The following is a 7,919-nucleotide window of genomic DNA, read 5'->3' as shown; positions in this document are numbered from 1 at the left end:
CCATAGGGGGTACTGTTATGCGCCAAAGCATGAGATTTATTGCTAGTGTTGGTATTTATCATTGATGTTGTGGAGTGCCTGGAGACCCACTGAAATCAGGGCCCGTTGTGCTAGGCACTGTACCGACAGCCTCTGTCCCAAAGAGCTAATGAATTTGATCAGCACGGCATTTCCAGCTGGAAGCTGCTGTGACATTGGACCAAACGGGGAAACCCTCACTCACACTAGTGTGCAGTTTCTCCTACGGACAGCAGCACTGAAGCTGCCGGATCTACTCGCACGAGCAAGTGCTCACCTGTGTGAGTAAGGGGTTAATTCTCTGCCCCCCTGTGTTTTACAAGACTCACGTGCAAGGTGGCAGGGCAAAGAACACAGCAGTAAAGTGGGCCCTGGCATGAGCAACGTGGAGTGAAGCATTGCAGTAAATAGCTGGGGTGTGCAGAAAGCCATAAATGTGGGTTACGGCTCTTGCAGAGCCAGGAGACATAGCTTTATGGCCCTGCTATATGGAAATGGACTCTGAGTGCAGTGTCACGAGGAGCCTCTAATTTAATACAGCGAGACTTAGTCATAAAGTAAAGAAGAAGCAGGTTTATTGGACATATCCGGCTTTGCGGCTCACCGCACTGTGTCCCAGAACCTGTAAAACCCCTGCTGCATTCTTTGGGAGCTGTCTCTGCTGGGACGGGCTCCCAAGTCCAGGCCTGGAAAAGGGATCTTTGCTGGACACTATTGACATGACAGTGAAAGCAGGGCAAAAGGTGTCACAGACTTTGCCCAGCCATTCCAGCATGGCAACTCTCTTTAACCCTGCTACAGAATAAAGAGGACTTGCACAAGTTTGTGACAGCAGTGCCATGGCAAAAACCTAATAACCAGCTCAGACAAAGGCCAAGAGACAGGAGTACATCTGACCCTGAAGGAGGAGGAGGCTATGCTTGGGGGATTATACAGGTATCTGTTGTTTTCACCCACTGCAGTCTCTCCCGTTACTTGGCTCTAGTACGACTGCCTTGGCAAAAAGGAGGGTCTTGCAGTGCTCCCTGAAAGAGGTCAGATTCTTGATTAGTGTAAATCCACTGGAAGCTCGTTCCAGAGCTCAGCCCCTTCAGCAGAGAGTGCCTTGTCCCTCGCTCTCTTGTGCTTTCTCCTGGACTTTATACGGTGCCCTATCCCAGCAGAGTGCAGTTGCTTTGCTGGGAGATGCAATCACTGATGTAACTCTGTCCTGACCCACCAACAGCTTCAAAGATCAAGTCCAAGGCCTGGAACTGGCCATGGAACTGGGCTGGGAGCCACTGGAGAGATCGAAGCACGGGGTAAAGGAGAGGAAATGGGCTGCCCTATTTGACGTGTTGGGCCCTTCAGATCCAGATACAATGTGTTAGAGGGCTCCAGGCTGGAGGTGACAAATGTATGGATCACAATGGCCAGATCTTTGCCCAGGAGGGAGAGGCAAAGATTTCTACCAAGCAGGAGGTGGGAAAAGTCCCTTTTTAAAATTCACGCTCCCTTGTCTTGTGGATGAAGTGGTGAGAGGCAATTTGGTGAATGGGGATAGATGCTCTTGATGGAAGAGAGAACTGTGATGTGGCCAGTTCATCCAAGTATTTTCCCCTTCCAACCAGGATCACTTCTGTCTCCCCTGAGGTTGTGTGAGAACTGGCTTATGGTCACCCAGAACATGGTCTCTGTGAGGCATTGTGACATCCCAGTGATGGCCTAGGGGGCCATGGCGTATGTGGCACCTCACACCTCTCCAAGAGTGGTGGGGAGGTGATGAAGAGGAGGGGGATTGGATAGATCCGTCTGGGACCCTGCAGGCAAGGGTCACCAGGGAAGGGCAGGAGTTGGGTGTGTTGGAGTGGAATAACTAACTGAAGCCATTGCAGTGCTGTGTCTTCCTCGCCAGCTAGCAGGGTGTCACGTAAGTGGGTCAGCAGGACACTGGTGTTGAAAGCTGCAGAGAAGTCAAGTAGTATCAGCACTGAAATGTGGCTTCCATCTATTACTGTGAGATATAAGGAGCTGCCCCCACAGCACTGTATTTTGTTCTCTCGTAATCTCAGTGTGATCTCATCAGCAATGACTCTCACAAGATACCTTTTATTTTAGTAGGAGTATATAGCAATTTTTCTAAACCTGGAGAAAAGATCTTTTCTAATGAGCTGCCCTAATTACAAACGGTGGTGGCTGGAACAAAACCAGTGCTTTCACACTCAACAAATTCCATGGGGCAATGACCAGGCAAAACCAATATATGGACAAGTGGTGTCCTTCATTACTTATACTGCAAGCCGAATTAGGCAGCATGCCATCAAATGATTATTCTTCCCAACGTTTGATTGTTTACTGTTATTAGTTTGTTCCATTTCTTCTTTGTCTATATGTTCTAAGTTTGATTCATGCTACCCAGTCTTTGTCCTGACTCATAATGTACTTAGGTGAAAATTATTTATCTTTGCTTTCACAGATTTATATTATAAATGCAAAGATTTTAAAGTCAGAAGGGACCATTATGATCATCGAATTCTACCTTCTTGTATACTCGAGCCATAGAATTTCACCCAGTAATTCCTGCATCAGGCCCATACCTTGTGGTTGAGATTGTATTTTTGTTTTGTTTTTTTGTGAAAGAGACATCCACTCTTGATTTAGACTTCAAATGATGGATACTCAACCACAGCCCTTGGTAAGTTGTTCCAATTGTTAATTACCCTCACTGTTAAAAATGTGTTCCTTATTTCTAGGCTGAGTTTATCTAGCTTTGGCTTCCAGTGACCACATCTTGTTATGCCTTTGTCCGCTAAATTAAAAAGCCCTCTGACCTCTGAAATCTCCTTCCCATGTGTAGCTGCTTGCAGACTTGGTTCAGGTCATCTCTTAAGTTTCTCTTTGACAAGCTAAATAGATTGTGCTGTCTAAATCTTTCAATATACGGCAGTTTTTCCAAGACCTCATATCAGTCTTGTAGCTCTTTTCTGAACCCTTTCATCTGGGCTAACAAGTAATTTGTGAACTTGATAAAAATATTCATAATGCAAAACAGTGGTGAACTAAATTCAGTGCAGCTAAAGAGCTTGCCCGTGTTGTTCACAGGGCAATGAATATTATGATACCAGTGCCAATTCAGTTCCACCCAAACAATCTACTGTGTAGGTGGAGAACATGGCAGTGACTCAGAGTGGGCCAGGAGAAATGAAGGCTCTGTAATGAAATCCAATGAAAGGGAGAAGCAAAAGGAAATACTGGAGGTTTCGAGGAGATCTAAGTCTGTGAATAATTCTAACTCTTTGTCAAGAAACGTACCCATGAAATCAAAGAGATGTAAAGTAAATCACGTGTCAGACTCAAACTGTAGAAATCTGGACAGTTGACATTAATATTTCAGATGCTGCCACTTTCCTAAAACAGCCATCAGTGCCTGGGGGCAGAACAGCGACTCAGAGTATCGCTTAGTTTGACAGCTTTCTCAGCATGTCCAACCAACCCATGTTCACGATCGGCCACTCGAGCCAGTGCCAGGGCAGGGGAAGCCCATAGGAAAACACCACTCACATTTGAGAGATGGGGCCTGGGTGGGAACAGAAGAACCTGAGTGGCCAAGATGGTTAGGCTCTGAGGAGGAACTGATGCAATGCAACGACACTCAGCACAGTTCCTGATTCTCTTGGCTCATGTGAATGTTTCCTCAATGCTTGAGCTATGCCATCAGTCAGAGAGGGACGCCACCCACCAGTTCTCTACCCTTCCCCTGTCCAGTGGCACGCCCGACCGTGAGAAAGTTCTGACGTGTCAACGAGTAACAGCCAGTCTTCCTGTAGCAGCACCGCCCTCTCAGCTGGAAGGCAAGTGATGCCATCCCCAACAACTGGGTAGGGAAAGAAATCAAGGACGCAGTGAGTGTGTGTGGTGTCTCAGAGTCACCGATAGCAGGGATGAAGCTCAGAATAGTAGGTGCTTTGATGCTCATGAGCACCCAGAAATCCAGCTGCTTTTTGGGGACCTTTCCCCATGCACTAGGGTTTGCAGCGGAGCAGAGATTATGTTGTAAGTCTGGCACTCCTAGCAAAAGACCCCTTGCAAGCTATGCGAAAGCAAAAGGGACACTGCAAATATTTTCTTAGGGTTCAACCCTGAATCCTGCTGCACACCTGGGCAAAGAAGCAAACGGGGTGTGAAGAGCCCCGTTATTCCTCTGCATGAGCTACCTGTATCGTGGAGAGCAACTGATGCCAGGCAGCTGTTCCCCCAGCTGAGCAGGTAGACACAAGCAGTGAAGGAAGGTTTGGCTCTGCCCCTGCCATGCAGCAGCCAGCACAGAGAGCAAGCCCACTGCAGCAGGCATGAAGCAGGGACCCAGCAGAGTCCCACTCTGGTTCCTGCCCAGCTCCCAGGGCAGTTTGACAGGTGCTGCTCTTTGTGCAGCCTGGATTACAAGGCGCCAGGCTGGCCCACTGCAGCCAGCTCTTGCCTGCTCCAGAGCTGGTGACATACAGGCCTAGATTCTCCACGCCGTCCAAGCTAGTGGAGGGGGGGGGGGGGCCTCGCAGGAAGGCTGAGTTAGGAGTGCGCAGGGGCAGCTGGCATGAAGCCCCTGCACAGAGGGAGTTTTCCACTGGCCATCTCTGGCAGGGGGAAGGCTCCACCATGCTGCTGGCCCATTGCAAAGTGGCCTTAGCAGCCCTGGGAAGGAAGCGCACAGTACCTCCGCAGGAGCAGCATATCGTGTCAGTGCTGCTCTGTGCTGCACGGGCCTGTTTCTGGCCCACCTCCACAAGCCATGTGCAACGTGCGTGGGCCCTGCCCGTCTCCTTCCTAGCCCTGGGCTGAGCTCTGTGCACCTCACGTATCCCTGGTGCCTCCAGAGGGCTGTGGAAACCGGCCAAGCCGTGACAGCCACAGCAATGTGCAGATCGCGGCACACTAGACATCTCTCCCTCCTGCAAGCTGCCTGCCAGCCTCGCCGGGGTGCACAGAGCCCCCAGCACCTGCTCCCAGGATTTGGATCTTGGGCTCAAACATTTCAGGGGGCTTGTCTAACCTACTCCCTTTCCTTAGAAGCCCTGCCCTATGCCCAGGGCCAAAACCCACTCAGTCGTCTTCCCATCCTGCACCCCCGGCTCCCTTTTTCCTTCCTGTCCACGGACTGCCCTTCCCTCCCTGTCTGTACATGCCCTCTGCGCATCTGGCCTTGTGCTAACCACATCGTGGTGAGTAGCAGGTCAGAAGCCTCCGTCCACTGCGCCAGGATTAGATTCAGGGCGGCCCGCGTGTGGTCTGATCTCTGAATGGCTGGGTCTGACGGCTGTCACTGCGTCTCCCCTGCTCCAGAGCTTTCCTCCCCTTCCTCATCTCCTCCCCCTGCCCAGCTGTGACTCTCCTGGGGGAGGGCGTTGCCTTGCTCAGCTGACCTGCCCCAGGGGTATTCAGACTCCTACCTGTGGGCGGCTCTCACAAAAATGAGATTTTTACCCCTCTCAGCACTGCAGGGTCGATTCAGGTCGGGGACAAGCGCTGGACTCTGTGCTGCTCCGCGAACCAGCAACAGGATCGGCAGCGAACTCCCAGGGGCAAAATCTTTGTCCCCAGCAAGGGCGCATGTCCGAGAGCACCCAGCTCGCCTCTCAGATCCCAGGATGAGCGGTGCACTGGTGACCTGCACAGAGCTGGGAGACAAGAACCTTTGACCCACGGGGCTGCTTTTATGGACCAGACCCTCACTTTAATGTTGGTGTCCTTGAGGCAGGAGACGGAGTGACCTGCTGACTGGGCCATGTATTCTGAACTGGGTGCACCTCCTGGTCCCCCATCACGCCCTCCCCGCAGGGATCTTGAGAGGCTACGGTCTGGGTCTGCGCTCCCTGGAGACCCCTGCCCCTTTCAAACCCAGGGCAGGACTTTCCCATCTTGCAGAAGTAAGATTAGGAGATGGTCCTGTCCAACTACTTCCACTTCCTAGGGCTTCCCTAGCTAGGGGACCAAGGCCTTCTGGGCCATGTCAGGCCACTGACAATCATGGAGCTGTTGGCAGGGGACAACACCATGTCCTGTCCCCATGGCCATGGGACGGGGAAATGGAGAGTCAAGCTCCTTTCCAGAACAGGCAAGGGCTACCCATCCTGCTCCTTAATATTTAACCGTCTGTTAGGGGAAGGGTGCTCCTAGGGCAGAGGAGATACTCTGAGGAGGGGGTGACCAGGAATGGGCAATCTAGATATCTGGGAGCTGCTTTTCTCTACACTCCAGCCTGCTTCTTAGGGCTTGTCTACATGACAGAAGCTATAGCAGCATAGCTATGGCACCCTAATTATGCTGGCATCAGCCTGGATGGTAGACGCATCTTACAGAGGCAGAAGGGGTTTTTCCGTTGCGGTAGGAAGACCATCTCCCTGTGCGACAGCGACCAGGCTGACAGAAGCGTTCTTCCATTGACCTAGCTGTGGCTGCACCCGGGGTTAGGTCGGCATCGCGACAGCACTCGGGGATGTGGATTTTTCACCCATCTGAGCACTGTAGCTGTGTTGGCCAAGACTCTACACATAGACCAGGCCCGTGTCCTTCTATGCCTTCATTTCCCACCAGGGAAACAGGGATAACAGCCTTTCCCTGCCTTCGAGTGCTGTTCTGAGGAGAAAGCTTTGGACTGGAAAGATGGGTGGGCGCTAACCTTCCTTTTGTCCAGCTGCTGTGCCACACAAAAGAAGCTCAAAGAGGGCTAAGGACTGAGACAGAGAAGGGCACAATCTGCAGAGGGTGAGACAATTCCTGCTCCCGCGGGCTCTTTAATCTACCAGGCAAAGGCAGAATACGAGCCGCTCGGAAATTGAAGCCAGCAAAGTTCAGAGTGAAACTAAGAGGAAAAATGTTGAACTATGACAAGAGTTAACCACAGGAAGCAACTACCAAGGGCTTTCCCATCACTTGGAGTCTTTACATCAAGGTTGGATGTGCCTTTCAGCCTATTGAGCTTGATTCAGGAATCACTGGCTGATTTCTCTGGCGTGGGCGATGCAGGAGCTCAGACTAGATGCACATCACGGGCCCTTCTGGCTTTACGGCCTCTGGATCCATCTGTGGTGACAGGGCACACGAATCAGGCAGGCAGCTGAAGCAACTTAGTGCTTCACATTTTCAAAAATCTGGAAATTTGAGACAAAATCCACTGGCCCGTTTTTGAGTTAGACCTTTGTAAGAGGAGAGGTTAATGTACTTTTTTGTCACACACTTTACTCAGAAAGAGCTTAGCTTTTTCCCCCTCATTATGCAGATACAAGGCCTTTTGATATGCAGAGCTCACCTAAACTAAACCAGACCTCTGTAGATTTACCCCTTACTCCATCCTGCAGCACATAGCTTTGCCTTGGAAGCCTTCCATCCGGTTATAAGCCAGGCCCAACCACGCTTAGTTTATTAGATCTGATGAGCTCACAGGCCCAGGCGCCTTGGCTGCTGACTGAGCCCACATGCTCTCAGGGCTGTAGATCTCACCTGGAGCACTCATTCCCTGCTACTTCTCCTGTGTAATGCATGCTGCAGCTTGGAAACAGTGTCACTTCTCTTCTGGCGCCATGGCTCCTTTCCTTCCTTCCTGCCTGGCTGCCAATCCCCAGCAGGTCACCAGTGACCAATGCTACACCAAAGGACAAGCACGCAATCACAGCCAGTCTCCTCTGAAGAGCCCCTGCAGATCTGTCAAGTTCCACAGGTTTTGCTCGGGAGGCTTTCGAGCTCAGTAACCTGTTTGCAAACCCTTGCTAACCTCTCAGCAATTTCCTGTGATCATCAGCATCACTTTTCCCCCTCCAGCCGCTACTTCTTTTATCTGAAGATGGGCCGCTTCATCAGCAAACATGCACAGAATCCCGGTTCCCAGGACAGAGAAGAGTAAAGGAAGTGCTGGGAGCTATAATTATGCT

At 51.1% G+C, this 7,919-nt stretch overlaps 1 long non-coding RNA gene across 1 annotated transcript; it reads right to left on the bottom strand.

Moving 5' to 3' along the window:
• Positions 1-5,477: 5,477 nt before the first annotated feature.
• LOC137159141 (uncharacterized) lies at positions 5,478-7,611 on the bottom strand. The gene is made up of 2 exons (XR_010921544.1): positions 7,492-7,611; positions 5,478-7,074 (listed from the first exon to the last, which is right to left on the bottom strand). It is a non-coding gene; the product is annotated as an uncharacterized lncRNA (long non-coding RNA).
• Positions 7,612-7,919: the final 308 nt, after the last annotated feature.

The sequence above is a fragment of the Emydura macquarii genome, unplaced genomic scaffold (genome assembly GCF_026122565.2).
Source record: "Emydura macquarii macquarii isolate MOO-44397 ecotype Brisbane River unplaced genomic scaffold, CSIRO-AGI_Emac_v2 contig_1790, whole genome shotgun sequence".
Classification (NCBI taxonomy): Eukaryota; Metazoa; Chordata; order Testudines; family Chelidae; genus Emydura; species Emydura macquarii.
The sequence above is the reverse complement of the archived record's forward strand: the minus strand, read 5'-3'. Positions and strand labels throughout refer to the sequence as shown.